Genomic DNA, 11,524 nt, shown 5'->3' on the forward strand with positions numbered 1-11,524 from the left:
CCCCTGGATTCCATCAGGGCCACGGAGATGGAGCTGGGGAGCAGGGGGTGTAAGGACAGTCCTGGAGCCCTGGAGGACAGCACTTTCGCCACAACAGGAAGTGCTGCTGAAAAACCATCACAGAGCACCTGGAGCACATCCGGGTGGGATAAAAGGGGCTGCCTCACTCCATTCAGGGAGCCAGAGTCAGGTGGAAGAGGACATAGCTTGCGAGAGAGGAGTGGAGGTGGCTGAAGTAAAGGACTAAGTACTGTGTGTAAGTTAGCGGACCTGGATTGTGTACTGTAAATATTGTAAATAAACCGTGTGTGTTGTGGACATCTGGTGTCGTGTCTCTGTGGCCAGGCTCTTTTACAATGTATACTACACCAGTCAGCCACAACATTAAAACTACTGACAGAGGAAGTGAATAACTTTGATTATCTCATTAAAACAGCAACTGTCAAGGGGAGGATAATTTAGGCAGTCAAATAAATGTGTTGGAAGCTGGAAAAATGGTCAAGCGTAGGATGTCAGGTCTATCAATGGTGCCGGAGAGGGGCAGCTCATTGCACGTGTGAGGGCTCATGGCGTTTCCGCCCCTCTGCAGCGTAGCCCTCAAGCAAACGGTCTGATGTTGTGACCTGTCAGGAGTTCCCAGTTTCTTCTTCCAAGACCTCCTCTTTCTCTGGAGTGTACGGATGGTCCGAGTCCCTCTATGGGAAGAAGAGGGACCCCTCGCTGTCTACACCCCTTTAGACGGCCGCGAGACCGGCACAGGCAGTTGGGGCAAGATTGGTTGGCAGCCGACATCCACCGGCTGCCTTCCTGCATGCTCCCCTGCCACGCTGTCGGTCATCGCGGCAGAGTCTCATGTAGGGGGCAGGGCGAGCTGGCAAGCACCATTGATCACTGCTGCCTTTGCACCCTGCCCTCCCCTTTCATATATGGCACAGGTTTTACTTACCTTTACCGTCGCCTCAGTCGGGCTGGAGGAATCAGTCTCACGTCGCCTCACCCACTCCAGGATGGCTCCCATCGGCATGCCAAGCTTCTTCTCCAGCCCTTCCTTCGCTTCCTGCAGGGCCTGAAACACCTTAAAAAGGGACTGCAGGCATAGGACAATGGCCTCCAAGTCCCATGCAGCCCAAAACAGGTTATTTTCTGAGAGTCATCGAGGCCCTGCATAACACTTGCTGGCCTCTTCGGGTGTTCGCCGGGTTTAGGGTGGAGGTTTGTCATCTCCGCCAGCGAGTTTGTACTGGCGGGGAGTCGACACCCATCCTCCACCCCCTTACCTGACACGTCAAAGTCTTCCCGGCTCTCCACCGCCCCCTCCTCACCCCAATGACATCACGTCAAGGGAGACTCCAGGCACTCATCCTCCAGCCATTGTCATTCGGCAAGCAGCGGGCCCAGATCAACATCCGGTATGCTCTTCCGGTCACTCGCCTCACTGTCATCCCACAGGTCGACGTGCTTAGGCCAACAGCACGGATCCAATGGGTCACCATCTAGGAGGTAGGCATACGAAAAAGCAGAAAATCCCCAAGGCCCATCACCCCCAGGTCTGACACCTACCTCCTGACAGATCCCACCTCTCGTAGTTGTTGTATTCCGGGTGGCCTCCCATTGCAGCCTGCCAACCTGGGCTTCCATGCTGACGGCTCATGAATTGGCACCCACTGCTTTGGGAGCCTTCCTGGATCTCTTCTTCCCCATGGCTGGCGCGGTGTATTGCTGGATTGCTTTGGGGTGCCACTCCCTGCTGCTCGTGCAGGCGCGTGCCTCGTGCTGCGGCTCGTGCAGGCACGTGCCTCATGTGCGCGCTGTCCCCGCTGGGCTGCGTGTGCTTCTCTTTGGCTGTGTCGGGAGCGCCCTCTCCGCGCAGCTATGTCAAACACGTGCCTCGCGCTGCTGTGCTTTGCTATGCCGGGCCTTCACACGAAATTTTTAAAACAGGTCCCGGCCCAAATGGACGTACCAGAATCCTGCCGACTACGCCAGTCTGAATAAGGTGCTATATAGGCGCTCAATCCAGCACAGATTTACACTGAGGGATGTGGGCAAATAACAAGGCTTTTTATTTTTCTCTTCAACCGCAACCACAACCGCAACCTCTTCTTCCTGATTCTGGACATTGAGTAGTGGCTGCAGGCTCTTTTTGTAGCCCTCCCGGAAGTGCTTCAGGTGGTAATTGGCCTAATTAGGCTGCACTTCCGGGTGTGGCTGCATTCCAGCCCACAGAGGTTCGTTAAGCCATGCAGCTCCTCCAGGTAGTGGCCACAGAGCCCAACAGGTCTGAGTCCTGAAGTCCCACACCTGTGGCCCTGATGTAACCCAGGAGGGCTGCTTCCAAGGGACGTACAATGCATCCCATGGCTACTCCCCTGGATCCAATGTTGAAGGGGCGTCCTGCCAGGGCATGGGACCCGGCCGCCCATCAAAGGGTGTTGCATCACTGAAAAGAGGACAGACAGCAGCAACATTCCAGATGACTCATCCACTTTTGATGTCTGAAATAAATGTGAACCTATAATAAAACACTTTCAGGCAAATTTGTGGCCACCTTTAACTTACTGGTAAATTGCACAAAAAATGCAGTTAAACTTGGGCCTTTACAATCATAGGGATTCATAAAATTATATGAAGCCTTCAAGTCAGAGTACACTTCATGGATAACCAACAAAATCTTAACACAGAGGACAGCATGAATTACATGTTTTCAATAGATGATTTGTACCACACCAAAAATAAATTTACAGAAACCTAAATAGATGTTGTAGTCATAGCAAAAATCTAATAGTTAAAACATCTTTCAGAATTTGATAAAAATGCAGACAGCTCTTTCTCATTATGGAAGGTTGAACTCTTAAAAATTAAACCACACTTTAAAATTAGTCACTTTTACTGTTCTTGCTCTCAAACTCTTGACCCAAGTTCTATGATTAACTAAAGCTGTCTTTTAAAGATACACCTTTTTAAAACACCTTGAGATTGCATATGCTTTCTATTCTTTTCCTCAGTTTTTTATGTCAGCCCCGAGTTATCTTGGCTGGAACACCCTTCTTTAAATGATCAAAATAATACAGTTACCTTTTTGAAATTGTTAGTTCTCCACCTAAATTTGTTCAACTGACAGAATCCCAAAGTATCTTCAATTTTGCAATAGAATACTGTAATCGGAAAAAAATAAAATTTACTCTATGGGAAACAATCCATCTTTAAAAATATGGCAGAGTTTCTTGAATACAGCTCTATGTTTTCAACCCCTAGGGCAATCTTAGATCCTAGACTTCATTTCTCTTCTCTTTGTTCCTCAACTCCTGATTTATTGAGGAAAAGAGGAAGGGCATGTTTAGGAATATCAAAAAGGAAGAAACTGCCAACAATGTATAAGTTATATGTAACTTTAATATTGCTCTGGACTTACTTTCAAACACTGGAAAAGAGAAAAGTTACAAAAAGGAAAAAAAAGGCAAGTGAGCTTTTAAAGTTTTCACAGACTATTTCAAGCCCAAGAGACATGTACATGAACGTATGTCACATTTGAGAACTGAGGGAATAGGGCCGAGTGGATTAAATGAATCATTTTATTAATTTTCTTTTAAACGTATTTATAGTGAGTATGAGCACTGCCTCCAGCCTATTCTAGAATGTTAATATCATTATTTAATTAATAAGTCTTGACTTTTACCTTTAGGCAATTAGACTTTTTGAATTAAAAACACTGAGTGTCATTGGATAATAAAGGGGTTGTGGGTTATGCATTCTGAAACTTAATATTAGGAATTTTAGGAGGAAAAAGATGGCAGAAAGATGCAGGTTTAGGAGCTGTTATGAACTGGTTTGCAGGACAGACAAGTGATATTCTTTTTTTTTTTAAATCCAAAGCAGTTAAGAAAATAAGCATGTGAGTAAAGATACAAGAATAGCAGTGTTTCATTTAGTGCAGTTACATGTGCTTCAATAACCTGATTATTCCCAGAAATATGATATCTAAACTGCCTTGTAAACCCTTATTCCAAATCAAGAAATTGAGTTATTGGCTTCTGAAAAAACTGATTAACAGTGATAGATTTCTCCACGAATAATCAGATTATGTGACCATGTATACTCTTAATTGGGTTATTGTTAAGGATGTTGTAGTCTGCGCATGTCCGTTGCACTCTCTCAGCCAGTGCATGTTTTTGCTTCGCACACTCTTTCAGCTGTCACAGGTGAAAGCGTCCACAAAATTCACTTCCAAAGGCAAATAGTTGGGCCATCACTTTATTTCTTCTCCTGGCAGAAATAAGCTTTCTCAGTAATTCAGAAATAGCTAAATTTGTGTTGATGAGCTCAAAATACAGTGCAAAACAATCTCAAGTGCAGTAGGGTTTTGTGTTAAAAGTAACATGTGTTATGTAGTACACAACATGTAACCTGAAGTAAACATAACCTGTGCTATTATTACTCCAGCAGCACTGGGTGTAAGGCAAGAAGCACATGTACTAGGGCATTGAGGGGTTCAATCACGCAGCCAACCAGAAAAGAGTTTGCTGGGTGCAGTCTACTGACAGAAACCTATATATAACACGTCAGTTTTACTGAAAATATTTATAAAAGACAAGAAAATGATCACAGATGTCTTTCTGATTCATGGTGGCCGATGACAATCTCCTCTTAGAGCTGATTAATGACATTGCATCATTTGCAAAAAAGGAGAACTCCAGAAAATTACCTGCACATATAAACCTTGGATCATCGAGAAATCAGGTTTCTGGCTTAATTAGCTTATTTATCTTGTGTCCATGTAAATATACTCATTGAGAGTGGATGATGTCAGCATATGCACCAGCGCAACAACTCTGTAGCGGTGCAAGTTAACAGATGTTGTTCACAGCGTTATCAGTCCAGACTCAAATGCAAATCAAGGGGGGTAACTGGACAATTCCTCCACATTAAGTTACGTTTTTTGCTTTTTCAGTGGTTATAGAGTAGCAGGTCACTGTGGAGAGTTGTAGACTTCTAATTAAACAAACGGACATTGACTGACTTGTTTACAGAAATAATAATTAAAGAAAGGTACAATCTTTATAGAGACGTCTCTAGTATTTGTTTTAAGCACATGTTGGCTTTCTTGCACGTATTGAACTTTCCATTTTTCACTTTTGATTTAATATTTTGATTGCTGTGGCACCTTTTAAGTTGGGTTGCAGTTAATAGCTGAATGTGAGATGCTTATATTGGTTTTAGCTGTATTGAAATCTAGTAACTAATTGGATCTGTCTGTCTATTTATTTGATACCTAATTGTAGCCTATTTTACTAGGAGAGTATTTTTATCTGCTTGTTTGTACTGTAGGTCCATCTGTCCACATATATACTGTATCTTCAATACTAACATGAAGAGTGTGTTTGGGGGTACAACAGTTGTAGTTTGGAACTGTGGTATATAAACATCCACTGGACCATGGGAGCCTAATAAAATAACCTAGTTTGCCTTTGTAAATTTGTCTTGTGCGTTTAGAGAAGCAACACACCAGCACAATCAGGTAGTAACTGGGTTGAGTAGAGAATGATCCTGCTGCTATTTGGCATAGTAAGGTATTTCTGGTGGTAAGTGTAATTAATTTACATTTCTTCTGTTACATCTTGTGATGCATCTTATATATAAACATCTACGCATGGAAGTGTGTCTGTGTCTCTCAAAGAAGCTCAAAGAGCTGGCAAGGCAGCCCCAAGTTAATGAGTTAATGAGGCTACAGCATGAAGCGGAAAGAAAGTGACTCAGTCACCAAAGTGAAACTGCCAAGGAAAGACACACTTAGCCACTTATACACAAGCAAGGTGAGCACATCGTCAAAACGAAACCTCCCAGGAGAGAGAAAATCGCTCAGCCGCTTATAGACAAGGAGGGCAAGCACATCTGCAAAACGAAACTGCATTTCAATTTTTTTCTGACGATTTTAATAGATTCTAGGAGCCCGGCCTTTTTACAGCATAGGCTTACACAGCTAGTACTATATACCGTATTTACTCGTGTACCACACGCATATTTTTTCCCGAAAATTAGTATTATAAAATCAGGTGCGCGTCATACACAAGGAAATGGTGTGCGTCATACATGAGGAATACGGTAGGGGTAGGTTTGTTTTTGAATCAGTTTGGCATCATCAATTAGCATGGATAGTAGCAAGCTTTTACGCTCCTTCACGGAGGGAGAGAAACTTAAAGTGATTTTGGAAGCAGAGAAGATAGGAAATAGGGCAGCAGGTTGCAAGTACGGTGTTCCAGAGTGTTTGAGATTGGCGACAGAAGAAAGAAAAACTTTCGTCATGCAATATAAACAGACGGGCATTTCGCGGAAAACGTGCCCAGTTCCCACAAGTTGAAGTTGCACTCGCTGATTACATTCAAGGCAGGCGTCAGCTCGGATATGCAGTGTCCACAGAAATGATTCAGGTGAAAGCTCGTGATATAGTGAAAGAACGTGGAATACCAATCACTCAGTTCAAAGCAAGCCGGGTTATGCACTTCATGGGCTGCAACAGCAGTACACGAAACAACGCCAACTGGCAAAATGAAAGCCCCAACATTGGCGGAGGTGTGTGCCTGGATCATCGCTGCTTGGATGCTTATTCCAGAGGATTTGATTGTGAAAAGCTTCAAAAAGTGCAGCATATCCAACAGCATCAATGGAAGCGAAGACAACACCTTATGGGGAAGGGAAGACGACACCGTATGGGACGTCAGTAGCGGTGGCGAATCCAGCAGTGAATTGGAAGATGATGATTAAACTGGAATATTCTGGTGAGCACAATAATTTTCCACTTGCCGTTACAGTCCCTTAACCGATTGTTTCTATACGGTTCTTTCTTTTCTCATTTCACAGGGCTATTTGTCATTCCCATCTTTCGCAGCATGGTGTGACAAACACTGAACGTTCTGCAATAGGGGTACTGCTTACAGTTAGTACAATATACCGTATTATGTGCAGAAAGAATTAAATGAGACATAATTATTCTCCATTACAGTTATTCACGTTGGTGTCTTACTCCAACCTCACTCGATTCCTATACAATCACAATGCGTGTCGTACACAGGGCAAAAGATTTTTTCCCGATTTTCTTTGTAAAAATGAGGGTGCGCATCTTACACGAGGGCGCGTGGTACATTACAGTAAATACGGTATTAAATAATAGGAAGAACAAGGGCAATTATATGAGGTGTCTATCATATTCTGTTTCACAGCTTCTGAATCCCAGCAACAGATCCCAGTCTTGTCATTGTGTGGGTGAAGTTTGCATGTTCATTGTGTGTTTGCCTGGGGTTTGTCTCAGGTTCTGTGACTTTTTTCTCACATCTCAAAGATCTGAGTGTTAGGTTAACTGGTATACATGTAAATTGGTTTTGTGTGTACATAAAAGTGTCCCGTGATGGAATTCTGCCCCATCCAGAATTACTTTCTGAATTGTGCCCTATGCTAACAGGATAAGTTCCCTGTGATCATTAACTGAATTAAACAGGTTTCGGGGTTAGAAGAATGGATTGCAGGTTGAACAATTAACATTTTGTCTATAAAATAAAAATGATAGGTTTGTCTTTTGTTAATTTACGTTTTGATAACAGGAAATCATGTATTAGGTCTGTATCCCTCAATACAGACATTGTTCATGTATTTTATATGGCATACATAGACATTCTGAGATTCTGAGATATTTGTGTGAAAGCATTATAATGTAACAGTACTAAGTATGGATGTTATGCATACATCATCTAAACCCACTTTTGCAATAGCTGAAAAATACAAGAGGATCTCCAGGCATCATCCATCCATCCATCATCCAACCCACTATAACCTAACTACAGGGTCACTGGGGTGTGCTGGAGCCAATCCCAGCTAACACAGGGCGCAAGGCAGTAAACTAACCACGGGCAGGGTGCCAGACCACCACAGGGCATACACACACACACACACACACACACCCACAGTAGGGACAATTTAGGATCGCCAATACACCTAACCTGTATGTCTTCAGACTGTGGGAGGAAACCCAGGCAGGCACGAGGAGAACATGCAAACTCCACGCAGGGAGGACCCAGGAAGCGAACCCTGGTCTCCTTACTGCAAGGCAGCAGTGCTACCACTGTGCCACCGTGTCGCTCCCTCCAGGCATCACTGGATACAAAATCAGATAAGCAGACCAAAATGATATTCACTGTTAAATGGATTGCATGAAATCCGCCTGGCTTGTAACATCTGAATGTAGTTAACCAAAGCAAAATATGTAACATAATTTATTGAGACCTTTTTAAAAAGCCTTTGATCCAGTTCCACTCCAAAGACTAGACCAACTAGCTGTGGGCTTCCAAGGTTACCAATATAACTGGATCTCAGGTTGGTTAACCAGTTCAAGGCAAAGAGTACAGATAAAAGAAGAAAATGCTGTTTGACATGAGGCAAGGTCATAAGTGGTCTCAGAGGCCCAACCTTGGGCTATTACTTTATCTAATTTACAGTATATTAATGACATAGATTTCGATGTACTGTAATTAGTAAGCATGTTTATTTTGCAGATGACACGAAAATTGGAGGGATAGCAGATATTGAGGAGGCAGTAAAAATACTGTAATTCAAACAGACTTAACCTATCTTCAGAACTGGGCAAAAAGCTGAAAAATTCAGTTTAACATAGAAAGTGCAAAGTTCTGCCTATGAGCAAAAGGAATGTCAATTATAAATACAAAATAGGAGACACTGTACTAAAGGAAGCAACCTCTGAAAATAATTTAGGGGTGTACATTGACCAAACTTTCTCATTTTCTAAGCAATGTGCAGAAGGAATTCAAAAAGCAAATGTTAGGTTATGTCATAAAACCTGTTGAATATAAATCAGGGAACGTTATGCTTAGACTATATAAATACACTGCTGAGACTGGAGTATCCTGTACAGTTCTGGTCAACACACTACAAGAAAGACATGGCAGCATGTAGAGGAGCACAACCAAGTGCATTTCAGGACTTAAGAGCAGATGCAGAGAATCAAACCTCTTTGTCTCGCGCAGAGGAGACTGTGTTGGAGTCTAATCCAGGTATTCAAAATTCTCAGACCTTGACAATGTAGATATAGTGAAGTCTTTCAACTAAATGACAAATCACATAAGTGTGGACATCAGTGGAAATTAATAATAACAATAATAATAAAAAGTTTTATTTATGTAGCATGTTTTATGCACTCAAGGACACTTTACAATTCAATAAAAACATTAACAAAACAATAGAAATTATATACAAGATAATGAATAATACTCATTGAAAAGATGTGTTTTTAACAGGAGTTTGAAATGAATAATAGAATTTTCCTCACGAAGGCTGAGAGGAAGAGCATTCCAAATTGTAGGGGCCATCACACAGAAAGCTCTGTCACCCATAGTTAACTATGAGTAAGTTAGCGCCCGATGATCTTAATGCACGGGCAGGAGTGTAAGGAAGCAGCAGCTCAGACAGATAATGAGGGGCTAAACCATAAAGGGCTTTAAAGGTGAGAAGAATAATTTTATATTTTATTCTTGAAGAAACTGTAATTAATGCGATTCATAGAGGACAGAGATTAAGAGATAATGTATTTAAGACTGGAACCAGGAAGCACTTCTTTCCTCAACAAATTGTGGGACTCTGTAACAAACCACTAAGATATTGGGACAGTTTAACTATTAACTAAACAAATGAGTTTGATGGATGGAATGGTCTCCTGTCGTTTGTCAAATTTCTTATGTTCTGTATTCTTATGAATGCTTTTCAGTGTCAAACTATGTCATTTAAAATAAAAGAAATCTGGGAAGATTGTTCTAACTTTGCCTTTTATGAATACATTTGACTATGTTCTGTTTGAAATTTGATCTTTGCTGTGCAGGAATTTCATTCTGTGTGCAAAGAGAGTTTATAACCACAAGAGAGGTGTCCTTTTAAAATTCAGAAGCAAAACAGAAAAGATTGCTGCCCTTTTAGAAAGTGTCTAGTTAGGCGTTAGGCAAGCACTTTTATTGAAAATTAGATGTGCATGTACACTGTTGTGATGTGAGTGTTATAAAAATAAGAATTTCATATTTATCCAGCACTACACAGAAGACATGAAACATATATGAGTCAACACAACATGGCAGAAAAAGTGGAATTTAGGTTCTTGCCTTCAGGTTTTCGTTCAGAAATGTTCCTAAATCACAGATCATGCAATGGTGGCTAGTATACTATAACAGTTTCTGTATACAGTAATGGTTTAATTACAGTAGGTTGCCTAAACATGTAATGCTTGTTCTTTCTGGTGTAAACATTTTTGTTGAAAAAAAAAACAGTGGCGCAGCCATTTTAACTTCACACAGAAGGTGTACAATTATCACAGTTAGCAGACAAGAAGTTATTGGGATGGCATGTCAATAAAGACACTGGCCTAATTTGTCTATTTACATTTTCTGTCTGTAGAATAACCACTCACAGAGATGGCTACTACACTCCGAACTTACACTAGAATTCTCTTCGATGTCTGCATCCCAAGTGCCCACCAAATACAGTTTCTAAAATCAGATGATGACGTGCTGTTAACTGACCATTCTAAAATTTTCTTTAATCAAAAATTACTTAAAAATATGCGCTTTTCTTTTATGAACACTTGTGCATAAAGAGTGACTTAGAACACATCATGAACAAGAGCCCTATAGGACAGCGTTTCTCAACTTTTAAGTATTTGCGACCCGAGTTTTCATAACAGTTTTAATCGCGCCTCCCCCTAACATTTTTTTGAAATGTAGATGATATTTTATTATACCTACTTAACTTTTATCGACATTCATCTAACTCTATATTTATTGTTCTAGTATCAGAATGTAGTTTAAATTAATTTGTTTTGGTTTCAATAGATGTTTCTTTTCATATTTTTGATTCTTGTTTTCTTTTTTTCACATCTTCAAGCCCTCCTTTTTGTTACTTCGCGCCCCCCTAGGGGAGCCCGCCCCACAGGTTGAGAACCACTGCTATAGGACAAAAACTGAGAAATCAAGGCCCAGCTTTGCACTTGTAGAAGATCACCATGGTAGGACGTAGTAAGAGAGATATTGAACAGAATATGACAACAGTCAGTTAGCATAAATCATTTCAATATATGAAGGAGGATGATTGACAGTATAGAGTGAATGGTAAATTGGTGAATAAATCAAATCGACAGAATACTTCAGCTAATTTTTATTCTTAACCTCACTGTCTCATCTCTTCAAATTGTGAATAAAAACTCAAGTGCAGGTCGTCAACATTTGTATGCTATGCCAGAGCTGCTATAGAGATTGTTAAGCTCATTACCAACAAATTCAAGTAATAATTATTAATGTGTGTAGTTATCAAAATTGTAAATCTGAATATATTTTGTCAAGTTAGAACATTTTAAAGTTTTCCCCTATTTTCACAATGGCTATAATTCAAAAATCTATTTTTTCAATTTAGCCTTGTTAGATTTCATATAAAATGATGCCTTCTCCATTAATGTCAGTCATTATTATTCTTGATTTACATT

This window comes from Polypterus senegalus, chromosome 9 (assembly GCF_016835505.1).
Source record: "Polypterus senegalus isolate Bchr_013 chromosome 9, ASM1683550v1, whole genome shotgun sequence".
Classification (NCBI taxonomy): Eukaryota; Metazoa; Chordata; class Cladistia; order Polypteriformes; family Polypteridae; genus Polypterus; species Polypterus senegalus.